Here is a 13,503-nt window from a genome sequence, read left to right as displayed (position 1 = left end):
GCAGTGGCGTGGTGACAGCCTGGCCAGCCAGCTTCCTGGGGAGCAGGGGGAAGGTGGAGCCCCCAGGCAGCCCCAGTGATGGCCTCCATTGAGGGGTAGAATGGATGAGCCTTTTATGGAAATGTCTCTTCATCCAACAATCCCCAGATTGCTTTTATTGATAGCCGTCTGATGCTTTGATGCTTGTGATGATCCATGATTCCTTGGTGGGGGCAGGCACCCCTTGCATCCTCATGAGCTTCGGTGTCAGAGACATCTATCACAGGGGCGGGCAGCCAGGGGACAAGCTCAGCCTGGTCCTCCAAGGATGCGGACAGTGGGCCTCTGCTGGGCTGGGCCCTCCAGCTCCTGTAGTGCCTCACTCTCACCATGGAAGCCTTGGATGAGGCCACCATCTTTGTCTAGCAGCAACACCACCTTCTGGTCGGTTTGGCGGCGCTTTCTGCAAGAGCAGCATCATTCTCTCCTCATGTCCCACCTGCCATCCATGCATATCTAGTCAGTTCCCAGATCTGATTGTGCCACCTTCCCAAAGTCCCTCACACTCAGCCCTTTCTCTGCAGTTGCTCTAGTCCAGGCCCTCGACTCCTCCTGCCTGGACGGTCTTCCTGGCTCATGTCTCTCCCTACTCCCCACACAGGTGATGTCCTCGAAACCCCTGGCTGGTGACCTTCTGTGGGTCCCGATTCCTTCTGGCATTTAAAGCTCCTTACCCCTCTCAGTGCACTGATTGGTCTGGCCAGGCTCTCCCTAGGATTGAGCCATCACCCCTGCCTGGAACACCCTCCCCCAGCCCTTTGGCTCTGGGACCACCCCCTGCACAGATCCTCATGTCTGTTTTCTCTCCCTTCTGTATCTGCATGATTCTCCACCAAAAGAGTGTCCACTCCTAGTGGGCAGGGGCCCTCTGGGCGCTCTCTTTCTCCCACCTAGCAAGGGGCAGGACACATAGGTGAATCGATGGCCAATTGGTGCTGCCAGCACCCAGTTCTGGAGGGCAGCCCGGGGAGCTTGGAGCTCTTTCCTTTCCTGTTTGAAGTCCTGGCACCATTGTCCCCCAAAGGGCTGGCGCCAGTGTGTTCTCTTGAAGAAGAGGAACCAGGCCCCGGCTCCTACCAATACCCAGGATACCATGGGTGTTCTGTCCTCATCAGGAAGCTGACCCAGTGCTCAGGGGCATGGAGACCCCAGCCAGGGTAGCCTGGAGACCCCAACTCAGTGACCATGCATTAAGCGCCTGCTGTGCATCAGAAGCTGTCCAGAGATGGAAATGACATGGCCTCTGCCCCAAAGTGCTGCCGGTATGCTGGTCAGAACATGGCTGAGCAGCCCTGCTCCATGGCTGTCTTGTCCCATGTCTCTGCCTCCTCAGATGGTCCTCACAGGGGAAGACTCCAGGCCAGGGCTCGTGGGGAGCAGGAGAGGAGAGCCAGGCATGTGGACCTGGGGGACAGTCTAGGCAAAGAGCCGGTGGCAGGAGACAGGATGCTCCAGAGGTGTGGCCTTGATAAAAAAAACTGTGCCTCAAAGACTCAAGAGAATGGCCGTTGCTGGAGACTCTCCGGAGAGGCCCATTTCCAGATTCCCAGGCAGGTGTCCTCACTGCTGCTCCGGTTCAGGGGGCAGGAGCAGAAATCTCCTGGGCCCAGGGCGTGCACCATCGCCTTTTCACCAACCCCAGAGTGACACAGAAGGAGATGAGCATTTATCAAGCACTGACTTAGGGTAGCTGGGGCAGGGGGTGGGGGGGTGGGGGGCAGCGCGCCACAGTGCCCAGAGCACCAGACCTGGAGTCGTGAAGACTCATCTCCTTGAGTTCAAATACAGCTTCAGACACTTACTAGCTGTGTGATCCTGGGCAGGTCACTTTACCCTGTTTGACTCAGTTTCCTTACCTGTAAAATTGGCTGAAGAAGGAAATGGAGAACTCGTCCAGTATCTGTGCCAAGAAAACCCCACATGGGGTCATGGAGAGTCAGACACAACTGAACAAGTGCCTACTACATGCCGGGCACAGTGCTGAGGGCTTCACTGATAGGATCTCTCTTGATCATCACCACAGCCCTGGCAGGGTTGCGCTCATGGTCCCCGTTTCATGGTTGAGGAAGCTGAGTCAGACAGCGAGGGAAAGCCCAGCGCTGTAGCCCCTGGCCACCAGTTGGATGTTTGCACTCACCCTGGCCACCTCTCGGTTCACCCCCCTGTCGCATTGGACCCTAGTACACAGATGATCCCGTTCATGGAGCTGGGAGATTTTGAGCTTGTCGTGAAATGGTCATTTTTAATCTCCCAAGTCTCCGTCCGGGAGTATCCCTTGGGGCACTGGAAGCGGGGAGGGTCCTTCATCCCCCGTGGTCCTGATGATCAGAAGCAGAGCCCACCCTGTGCTCCATCACGCTGAACACACTGGCAGCCCTCTGAGGACAGGGGCTCTCAGCACCGCAGAAGCCACCTGGGCAGAGGGACATAGGGACCAGTGGGACGCAGGGAGGCTTCCTCGGTGGTCCAAGCCCATCAGAACTGTTGGGGCTTGGGAATCGGGTTTTCTGGAGAACAGGCAGTTCTGGGGGCAGGGGACGCAGGGCACCAGAACTTTAGCAAGTAGGAAGAGAGGAGGAAAGAAAGTGTCTGTCTGGGCTTTGCCTGTGGGAGGAAGGGGATTTCAAGTGTGGGTGACTGGCCAGAGTCCAGCCCAGAGCCCACAGTGGGGCCAGAGGCTGGAGGCTTTCAGAGCCTGTGTGGAATATGGCGCATGTGAACTAGATGCAGGTGGACTGCCACCAATACAGAAATGTGGCTGCCCCCAGGGGGTCGGAGGTCCCACTCCTGCCACTGACTTCAAGAGATAAATGGAGAGATGCAGGACCCCAGGGGGATAAGGTGTGGATGCTTGGTGGGCATTCAGGGAGTGGCCTTGGCTGCTTTCGTTCACCTTATTTCATTGTTCTTTGTGGCTTTTCTTCGTTGTTGCTGTTCTCTTTTCTCCACCCCTTTGGCTTAAAATCAGACCGTCCGAGATTGGCTCCTCTTGTGTGGTTCCTTACTTGTCTCTTCCCTGAGGAATCGATGCTTCCTGAAGCATCCCAAAGGTCGTTTGTCATTATTAATCAGCATGAGCAGGACAAGTGCGTGGAGATGGCCACGGTGTGCCCATTTTCATGACTCATTTTCCTAATCAATGAACAGGCAGGATTTGAACCAGGGCTTGTCTGGGGGGGGGCATGAGCGATACCCCCCAGGCACCCCCCCGGGCACTGGAGCATGGCACATCCTTTGCGGGGGGTGTTCTCACAGAAGTATGAGGCCCCACTCGGGTCCCTTTTGTGAGGCTCAGCTCAGACTTTGCTCTCTGGCTCCTTTGGTTCTAAATAATGCCCATGAGAAGGTGGAAAGCGTGAGCCTGCTTCAGCCCCGCCGTGGGCTCCCCTGTCCTCTGCTAGATCTCCTCTAAGCAGATTCTTTTCATGACTCTTTGGGATTTGAAAAAGCCTGAGAAGCCGGCTTTGGGTGATAAAGGCCTGAGCTCGGAGAGGGATCCGGGCTGAGGAAGCAAACAAGTGAGTGCCCGGAAACGAGCGAAAACACTAAAGAAAGACCTTGGTCTCGGCCCCTGCGGGCGGCGGGCGGGCGGGCGCTGTCTGGGGCTGCCCGGAATGCGCGATGAGCCAGGCGGCAGCGCCTCATTGACATTCATGAGCTGACGGTTTTCTTTGCTGAGATTTATCATTGACAGCCACCGTGCCGGCCACTGCCCTTTCTTTAGAGTACTTCGGGCTCGGGCTTTCAGGCCCCTCTCCTTTACAAGCCTGCCCTTTCAGCTTGCTCAGGGATTGGGCCTGAGCAGGGAACATCTGTTTGGGGCTGAAACCAGGCAGGCCCGGGCGGCATCCTGCCCCTTAGTGGGTCTTTGTTTCCCAGGCCTTTGTTCCTGATTTCATGCTATCAGAGGGTCTGCATGTTTTCCTGCGTGAAGTTGTCAGGGGCATAAAAGCCTTGGAGCAGGGTCACATTTAGAGGGATGGGCATGAAAAATTGGTGAAGTGTATTTGGAAGCCCACCCACCCACCCACCAGCTCCAGATCTCTCCTGGGGACCATGAGGATGCTTTGAAAGCCGGGAGGCTCTTTGGAGATGTCAGTCGGCAAGCGGCCACAACAAGCATCCTTGGGTGTGATGGGGGCTTTGGCCTGCGCTGGCCGGAGAGAATGACTCCACCGAGATGGGCTCAAGTGGCATCTCCACTGTAGGCCCACTCCTGGCCAGCCCAGCCGCTGCAGACACAAACACGCAGCTCAGCCCAGGTTCCACAGTCCTGGGTAACAAGTGGGTGCTAGCCAAGGCTAACCACTGCCTTTGGCAAGAGAGCTGGAGCTTGCAGGCGGCAGGAGAAGCCAGGGGAGCAGGTGGACAGAGAGATGCTTAATTAATTTAATGGGATGTTCTCCTGTGGGGAGTGTGCTGGGGGATGGGAGGGCTGCTTTCCCCAGCCTCTGGTGCCTGAGCCTTGCTGATTCCAGAGCACCCAGGCCCAGCATGTCCAGAGGGCAGCTCTGATCTCACATCTCCACTGCCCGCTCTCGGTGGGCTTCTTTTTAAGGTGTTAGGCATTGTGGTCATTGTGGGGGTCAGCTGGGCAAAGGCCAGCCCCCAATCCTGGTTCTCTCTGTGGAGGCTTGGGAAGAGTCCTTGCACTCTACAGAAACCAAACCCGACTTGTCTATTGGGATGTCCCATGGAAGGGCTCAGTCACATCCTCATGATACCTGAGAAGCTTCCCAGGCCATTGTGCTGGTGAATGTGAGAGTCCCTGGAAGCAGCCTCAACCCATGTCCTGAGTGGGCCAAAGCAACATGAAATCCTTCCTGTGGGTTGGCAACGGAGTGAAGGCCTGGGCCCAGAAACTGCCCAGTAGGAGCCCCAAGAACTGAGCTCCCCAGGCCTGCATCAGGCTACACTGAAGGGTTTCCCAGGCACTTGGAGCTTGACAGAGTGCTTTCTTTGCAGTATCTCTGGAGGACTGTCCCTCTGGTCTGTGAGATTCCTGGGCCCTCAGGCAGCTCTGCCACTGAGAGGGCCCTGGGCAGTGATATTGTGCAGGCCACACATTTCAAGGGCAGAAACAGGCTGCTTTTCACACGAGGTCCCTTCCCTTTGGGCAGAAAGGGAGGCCAGAGCCACTTGCCTAGGAGGACTCTAGGTGGCAAGGGGTCTAGCTCTGGGTCTGCAGTCTAAAACCAGGAGCACCCAGGGTAGGAAGGCCATGACTCTCTAGGTGTCCAGACAGCCCCCCATTTCACATGGCCACCATACTGGTTGCTGCCTGGGTTCCTAGCAGCAGCCTTGGACTGCCTGGCATACATGGGGAAGAGGGCACCTTGTGCCTCCACTGCGTTCAGTTTGTTTTTTAGAAAGGGGCCGAGCTCCCCAGCCTGAGCCCACTCAACACCTCTGGCATCTGCCGGGCCCTGTAGGAGCCCACTTTCTGCTCCCTGGGCCATCAGAGGAGCAGCACTGTGTATGTTAAACAGTCTGGGGACATCTGTTCTGATTGGTTTTAATCTGCTGGCTAAAAAGTCAACATCCACCTCTTTGTCCCACAGTCACCAAAGTGACAGTTACCCAGAAACAATGACCTTCCTTATTCCATGCAGGGTGCCATGTGGCCACTGCCCCCCCTTCTTCCCAGCACTGCTGCTCCCATAAGACAATGTAGCATCTGGCAGGCTCTGCCCAGCTCCAAGGCCTGCTCTGGCCACAGTGCCCCTCCACCAGCCATGCCATGTGACCAGAAGTCAGGAGCCACTGGGATGCACACTAATGGGCCAGTCAGGAGTTTCTGGACTCTTCCAAGCCTTTGGGAGGGCTTCCCTGTGCCTCTAAGCATCATCCTTGAGCACATTGTCACCTGGTCAAAGAGGAACATTGTAGCCAGTGTGGGGAAGAGCGCTGCTGGTGGGCATGGTGCCACCTCTATGGACTTTGACATGTAGCGGGAGCCTCCCCGCCAAGGGGTACCAGGGCCTCCGCATCCTTGAGTGCCTGTGGCTTTCTTGTGGGAACCTGAGCCCTGAAGCATCACAGCAGGTGGTTAGTGCCAGCACCTACTTCTTTGGAGCATCTTTGTGTTGGGGCGATCACGTTCTGATCCGGAGTGTCTCCCAACCTCATCCAGGAGGAAGCATCGTGGACCCAAATTGAGTGTTTCGTGGCATTGAAGGCCAGCTCTGTGATCTCCATCTTGTCTGAGGCTTGGGCAGGGCCCTCCCCTCATCCGACTGACCTCCCCTGCCAACTCTCATGCCCCGTGCACTTCTGAGTCATGCGTCTGCCCCTGCTTTACCTAGCTGTGGGTTCTCTTTGTAAATCCAACTTTGGCTTCTTCGCCAGCCCTTGCTGCTGGGCCGTATGCTCCAGGAGCCACTTGCAGGAGCCAGAGCCCTCCAGCTGCCAGACCACCCCAGCCAAGAAATGTTCCCAGAGGCTCAGCTATGGCCCCTCCCATGGGGTGGTCCATGGCGATGCACCTCCTTCTTCCCTGGCAGCCAGGAAACATCTGTTAAGCCCCTACTGTGTGCCAGGCCCTGTGCTGAGCACCAGGGATGCAAAAAGAGGCAAAAGTGAGAGCCTGCCCTCGTGGAGCTCATAATCTAACAGGGAAGACAGCCTGCAAACACCAAGGTACAAACAGACTCTGTACAGGACAAACTGGAAATAATTAAAAGAGTCAGAAGGCCTGGAATGAAGAAGGGCAGGGAGAGCTTCCTGTAGAAGGAGGGATTTTTCTTTTGGGTTTTTTTTTAATTATTTATTTTTCGGTTTCAACATTCACTTCCATTAGTTTTAAATTTCTCCCCTTCCCCCAAGAGAGTTTGCAATCTGATATATGCTCTCTACACATACACGCCTATCAAACACATTTTTACATTAGCCATGTTGCATAGAAGAATTACAACGAGTGGGAGAAACCATGAGCAAGAAAAAACAAAACAAAACCAAAAAAAAGAGAAAATCATCCGCTTCGCTCTGCATTCCGACCCCAGAGTTCTTTCTCTGGATGTGGATGGCATTTTCCACCATGAGTCTTTTGGAGTTGTCTGAGAAGGGCTAAGTCTATCAAAGTCAGCCATCGCACACTGTGGCTGTGTACAGTGTTCTCCTGATTCTGCCCCCTTCACTCAGCATCAGTTCATAGAAGTCTTTCCAGGTTTTCCTGAAGTCCGCCTGCTCCTCATTTCTTATAGAACAATAGTATTCCATTGCATTCATATGCCATTCCCCAATGGATGGGCATCCCCTCTATTTCCAGTTCGTGACCACCACAAAAAGAGCTGCTATAGATATTTTTGTGTGTGTAGGTCCTTTTTCCCACTTGTATGATCCCTTTGGGATACAGCCCTAGAAGCTGTATTGCTGGGTCAGAGGGTCTGCACATTTTTATAGCCCTGTGGGTATAGTTCCAAACTGCTCTCCAGAATGATTGGGTCAGTTGACAACTTCACCAACAATGCTTTAGTGTTCCAATTTCTCCACATCTTCTCCAAAATTTATCATTTTCCTGTTTTGTCATGTTACCAATCTGATAGGTGACATATGGTACCTCAGAGTTGTTTTGACATTTTTTCATATGACTATAGATAACTTTAATTTCTTCCTCTGAAAACTGCCTGTTCATATCCTTTGATCATTTATCAATTAGGGAATGACTTGTATTCTTGTAAATTGGACTCAGTTCTCTGCATATTTTAGAAATGAGGCCTTTATCAGAGATGCTAGTTGTAAAAATTCCTTCCCAGTTTTCTGCTTCCCAAAGGAGAGATTTTTGAAGGAAGCTGGGGAGGTGAGGCGTCGGAGCAGAGGAAGAAGAGCATTCCAGATACAGAGAATGGCCAATGGAAATGCCCAGGGATGGAGGGGCTTGTTCCTGGACCAGCCTAGAGGCTGGGGGCCCTGGATCCAAGAGGCCATGATGGGGAGCAGGCTGTGAGGAGCCTTCCAAAGCAGGGGGTGAGTTGGGAAGGTCTTGAGCAGCCAAATGGCATTTTGTAGAATTGGGAGCCGCAAGAGTCGCTGAGTAGGGGTGACACCATCAGCCCTGGGATTTTGGGGGATCACTTTGGTGTCTGAAAGGAGACCTGAGGTAGGCAGAACCTCCCCCCCCCACCAGCAGCAACTTTTGCCCTAGTCCAGGCATGAGGGGAGGAGGGTCTGCACGAGGGTAGGGGCAGGAGCAGAGGAGAGAGATGCCACAGGGCTGAGATGGACGGGCCTTGGCACCAGCTTGGCTCTGGGGGTGAGAGACAGCGAGGGAGGTGAGAGAGACAGGAGGCTCCCTCATGAGGGACTGCAAGGATGGGGGTGACCTCCACAACCAGAGGAGAGGTAGGTGGGGAGAGAATGAGTCTGGTTTGGGCCCATTGGGGATCAGATGTCTATGGGACATCCAGTTGGAGATTTGTTTGAGAATCCTCTGGAGATGCAAGACTGGGGCAGGAGAGGGAGGGCTGAGAAGCCTCAGCAGAGGGAAGGTCATTAGGGAACCAACTCCTGAGCCTCTCACTCAAAGCCTGGCCTCAAGAGAAGCCAAGGGCATGGCTTGCACATCAGCACCACCAAGAGAGGATGAGAAGGTGAGCCTGTGTGAGGGTGCTGCTCCCTGCTGTTCCCCTTTCCCATTGCTGAGCCTGCTTCTTCCCCCAAAAGGTCTCTGAGGTCCTCCCAGCTCCAAAACCTCCAATCCTCTGTCCTAAACAATTCAGACTAGAGTGTGTTTGACCATCTGTATGGGCAGAAATTCAACATTGTTTGGCACAGTGGCTATGTTTTCTTGGAATGGAAGACCTGAACCTGCTGTATCTTTAGGCTGTGAGGGAAATTGTGTGTGTGCATGTATGTGTATGCATTCCTGTGTATGTGTGTAGATGTGTGTCTGTGTGTAAGTACATGCATGTGTGTGAGTGTGTTTGTGTACACGTATGTGGCCAGACTCTTCATTCAGCACGTGTGCACACATACAAGCCACGCCCCTTTACTCTGACCACCTCTCTGCATCTGGCTCTCCTTACTCAGTAAACCACAGTGGCTTCCTGTTGCTTCGTGGATGAAATGGTTCCTTAAAGCCCTTCACAGCCTGGCCCTGGCCTCCATCTCTTGCCTTCATGCACTCTACTGTCCAGTCAAACTGGCTTTCTTGCTGGTCCCCACTCGAAATCCTCTCTATCCATCCTTGCATGTGGGCTAGCCGTCTGCCACTCTAGGAATGCGCTTCCTCCTCATCCCTCCCTGGAAAAATCCTCCCCTTTCTGCCAAGCTACCCAAGCACCACCTTCTACAGCAGTACCTCTCCTGACCTCCCCTGCCACTGCTGCCCTCCCTCCCTGAGGGTGCAGTTCCTTCCTTGCCCCTCTCCAACCTCCAGGAGGGAAAGGACGATCTCTTGTCTTGGTGCCCCCAGTCCCCCCTAAGCAGGTGCAGGCAGTCAGTGCACATAGGAATCGGTTCACTGAGGCCTGGTGGGGGCTTGTTGCTCGGTTCCTGAACTGCCCTTTAGATCTGGTGGGCTGCATCTTGTCCTGCCGTGGGTTCCCTCGGGCTCTAGATGACAAGCGTTCCTGGGCTTGTGTCCTAGATCCCAGAGGCACTTTACCTCATGGTCTCTTAATGAAGATGGGGATGATGATGATAACAACAGGAAATGGCAGAATGTCTTGTTTGGCCCTATGAGGTCTGGATGCTGCTGGGGAATCTTCTTCTTTGCCTGTGATCTTGCCTCCCCTGGGAGAGGCGGGGTTGAAATGTGGATCTCCCTGACTTCTGGTCCAGCCCTACCCTCCAGGCCACACTGCCCTTGGGTTTGTTGAGGAAGTGCCTCAGTTTAGCAACAGTGTGTTTGAGTAGAATGCTGTTGTGTGCCCTTGGAGGACCCCTGAACTTCCAGCCAGAGGACCTCAGTTCAGATCCTGACCTGACCCTTGTCACTCAGCATTTGTTTGGTCAGCTTGTCCCCATTTCCTCATCTGCACAATGGGAGGGTACGCTCTGCCCTCTGTGGCTCTTGGGAAGGTGCAGTGACGGGTGTCTCTGGTGGGTCCCAGGCCTCTGGCCCTGCCCTTCTCTGTCAGCATTCCCCTTGGGGAGATGGTACACCAGGGAAAGGGCACAGTGTGGGATGGTGGTCCAGTGGGTCATCACAGGAGAGGGGCCTTGGTAGCATTGACTGGGTGCCTGCACTGCTTTGTGGAGAACAAAGGAGAGAAATCTGGTATGGTCCAGCGTGGTGTGGTGTGGAGCACCCTCCTGACCATTAGGAGCGTGTGACGCAGGGCGAATCCCTTGCCCTCTCTAATTCCCCAGTTCCCGAATGCCAGTGCAGAGGCCCGAGGGGTGTCAAGTTTGTCGAGTGCTTGGTTATGCTTCCTGGGACATGGAAGAAGCAGCTGTGTGGTCTCCTTCTCACCCCAACCCGAAGAGTGGGTGGGCTGGTGTCCCTTCCCCGGCAGCTAAGGTGGACTGTGGGCTGGCCTGCATCCTTGACCCTCCCACCAGCAGACAGGGGGCTGGTGGCCCTGAGCCTCCTGGGTCAGCAGCACCCACACCACCTCCAGCTCTCTTGGAGCCACAGGGAGCTTTGGGGTCTTCCTTTTCTAGATGAGGAAGTCAAGGCTCAAAGACACTGCCAATGCCCCCCACAAAGTGACTCAGACCCAGGTGTAACACTGCCCACCAGGCCCAGCAGCTGCCTTTCCCAGGGGCTGGGAAGGCGGATTTGGGGACGAAAAGCTCATTGCTTTAAGTGAAAAGCAGAGTTACAGCTACCCCATCCTCTGGGTCGGGGTGGAAGGGGCCTCACCTCTCTTATCCACGCCCCGCCCCCAGCCCTCACCCCCTCTGGCTCCCCTTCCCTGAACACGGATCTTGTCACTTTTCATTTCAAGAAACCAAAGACCTGGGAAAGGACAGACGTTGTGATAGCATTTTAATTTTTTCCCTTAAGAGACAAAAAACGGAAATCCCTTGCTAAGCTGGAAAGGCGCCCAGCCCGGGAAGGTTTCTGCATGGCTGACTCCGGCTGTGGGAGAGCTGAAAGGCTCTGGGGAAGGGGCCGGCCCCAGCTGGGATGGCAAAGAAGGGGGCAGAGCTTGGCAGCTCAGACTGGATTTGGGAATGAAACAAGGTGACTGTGAGCATGTGTCTGGGTGTATGGGGGAGTATGTGTGTGTGTGTACATGGGGGGGGGATGTGGGTGCGTACATGTGAGTGCATGCAAGTGTGTGTGTGTGCCCTCTGTGTGTTTGTATGTGTATGTACATGAGTGTGGGGGCATGTGGATGAGTACGTGTGTGTGCATGCGAGTGTGTGCACATGTGTGAGTGTGCAGTTGTATAAGTGTATCCAGGTGTGCACATGTGTTCTGTGTGAGTGTGTGCATGTGTGTGAGCATGTACAGGTGTGTGTGTGTATATGTGTGTTTCTGCCTATATGTGCATTGAGTGTGTTCTCAAGAGCTGACCAGATTTCCACTCACTGAGCAGGGCCTGGGTCTGAGATGAAGCCCCAGAGTAGAAAGCGTTCTCAGGCAGATGCCTTGCAAAGGGAGGCTCCCCCTTGAGTTGGGCTGGGGGCTGGGGGTGGGCCAGCCTTGGCTGGGTAGCCCTTCTCCGAGGCCCATTCACTAGAAAGCTGCTTAAGCCACTTAAACCCATTAGCATTTGGATGCTGGCCTTGGAGGGGGGACCCCATTGACCCTCACTGGGAAGGCAGTGTGAGTGAAGGCTGCAGAGGCTTGTCAGGGCTTTAGAGGTGGCTTTAAGCGGTGGCAGCGGGCGGGCGGGTTTTCCACTTTGGTACGTGTTCTAATCTGCTGCGTGTTTAAAGGCAACCAGACTGATTTGTGACACATGAGTCCAAAGGCGCTCTTCAGGGGCTTGACCCGATTAGCGGGCTGTGCCTGGAATTTCAATGCCTGCCATGGAGGGATGGGGTTGGGGGGGTACACTTGGGGGATGGCCCGCTCCTGGCAGACGACCTCTTTGGCGGCTGACTGCCCACATAGCCAGATGGCAAGATGGGAGGTCATTCCTTGGCTGGAGAGCTGGACCAAGGCTTGAGACAGATCAAGGGGGGTGACGTGAGGACAGAGACTTTAGTGGGTGCTGAGAGAATAGAGTGAAAGCCAAAACAAATTCTTGGCCTCTGCTAGGGTACCAGAACTGCGCCCCCCAATAGAGTCCTTACCAAAGGCCCTATAGGCCCCATGACCTAATGGTGGCAAAGCCCAGGCCATTTCCACAGAAGCTTGTGTCCCCAGGCCCTCCAACCCTGTGTCTGGCCTTGTTTCCAGGCCAGATGTTCTCTCTTGGGCACTATCTTGGGGCACCCATTTTCTAGGAATGGACTTGGTGCTCACGCTTCTCCTGGGGAAGGGGCAGGAAAGCCCACTGTGACAAGGACTCATCTTAGAATATGGGGCTAGGAGTGAGACCTGCAGGGACATGGTGGAAGGCTACCATGGGGAGAATGAGCAAGCTCGTTTCTGGGCTAGAGGGATCACACGCCTCCCAACTTGCTCTTTTGGGAAGTTCGGGCTACCATGAGCCTGTGAACACCCTGCCCCAACCTACCAGGGTTGTTCTTGCCAGCTTGCTTTCATTATGTGTGATAGGTCACAACAGGCTTACATCAGAGGCCATGCCCTCCCAGCCTTGCATCCAAGGTAATGTTCCTGGAACCCCCAGCCCCTACCCTGTCTTCCTGTTTCCATGTTCTGCCCTCATCTGCCACCTGTGCACTGGCGGCTGGACTGTGGGACCGTGAGGCCAGAGGCGGGGCTTGGTGATGCCTGGGCCCTGGGTCTGTTCCCTAACACCAACCACTGTGCTGTACCCATGCTAGACGTTTAACACTAAGTGTCTCTCTACAGATTATTAGTTTTCAAAGGCAGTTGTGTAATGAGAACGTTGTGTAGTGAGTCAGACACAGCCTGTTTCATGTGTCTTCGAGGGCTCTTATGGGCCTTCAGCGAGAGTCCCTCGGCCCAGACGAGTAGCATCTTTGGGTCTTAAAGGACCATGGAGAACAGGAGAGGAGCCACAGGCCTAGAGAAGGGCAATGTCCCCATTTCCAAAAAGGGAGGAGTCTAGCCCATGGAATTTGACTTGGATTCCTGGGAAATTCTAGGCTGGATCATTAAAGAGAAGCTTCGTGAACGTATTGGAATTGGAAGCAATGATGGGAGAGAGCCCCCCTGACATCAGCGAGCTCAGTTGAGCCAAAGCCACCTCAGCTCCTTAACAGGGACACGGGACAGGCCTCTCAGGGGACACTGTCCATCTTGGCAAAGCATGCATGGATCAAGTTGAATCGGTCTAAATCTGCAGCGTGACGGGCAGAGAGAGCCAGGGCGATTTGGGGCTTCTCTAAGACATGACAGTCCTACTGACCTGCACCCTGTCAGACTGGATCGAGGCAGCTGACAGGCCCAGTGGATAGATCTGAATTCAGATCCTG

The 13,503-nt window shown here is 54.6% G+C and overlaps 1 protein-coding gene across 4 annotated transcripts in view; it reads left to right on the top strand.

Moving 5' to 3' along the window:
* Positions 1 to 13,503, top strand: part of INPP5A (inositol polyphosphate-5-phosphatase A) — a 248,472-nt gene that overhangs the window by 196,263 nt on the left and 38,706 nt on the right. The gene's annotated exons all lie outside the window — the stretch shown is intronic.

Source organism: Trichosurus vulpecula, chromosome 8, assembly GCF_011100635.1.
Source record: "Trichosurus vulpecula isolate mTriVul1 chromosome 8, mTriVul1.pri, whole genome shotgun sequence".
In the NCBI taxonomy this organism is placed as follows: domain Eukaryota; kingdom Metazoa; phylum Chordata; class Mammalia; order Diprotodontia; family Phalangeridae; genus Trichosurus; species Trichosurus vulpecula.
This window is presented reverse-complemented; position numbering and strand designations above follow the sequence as displayed.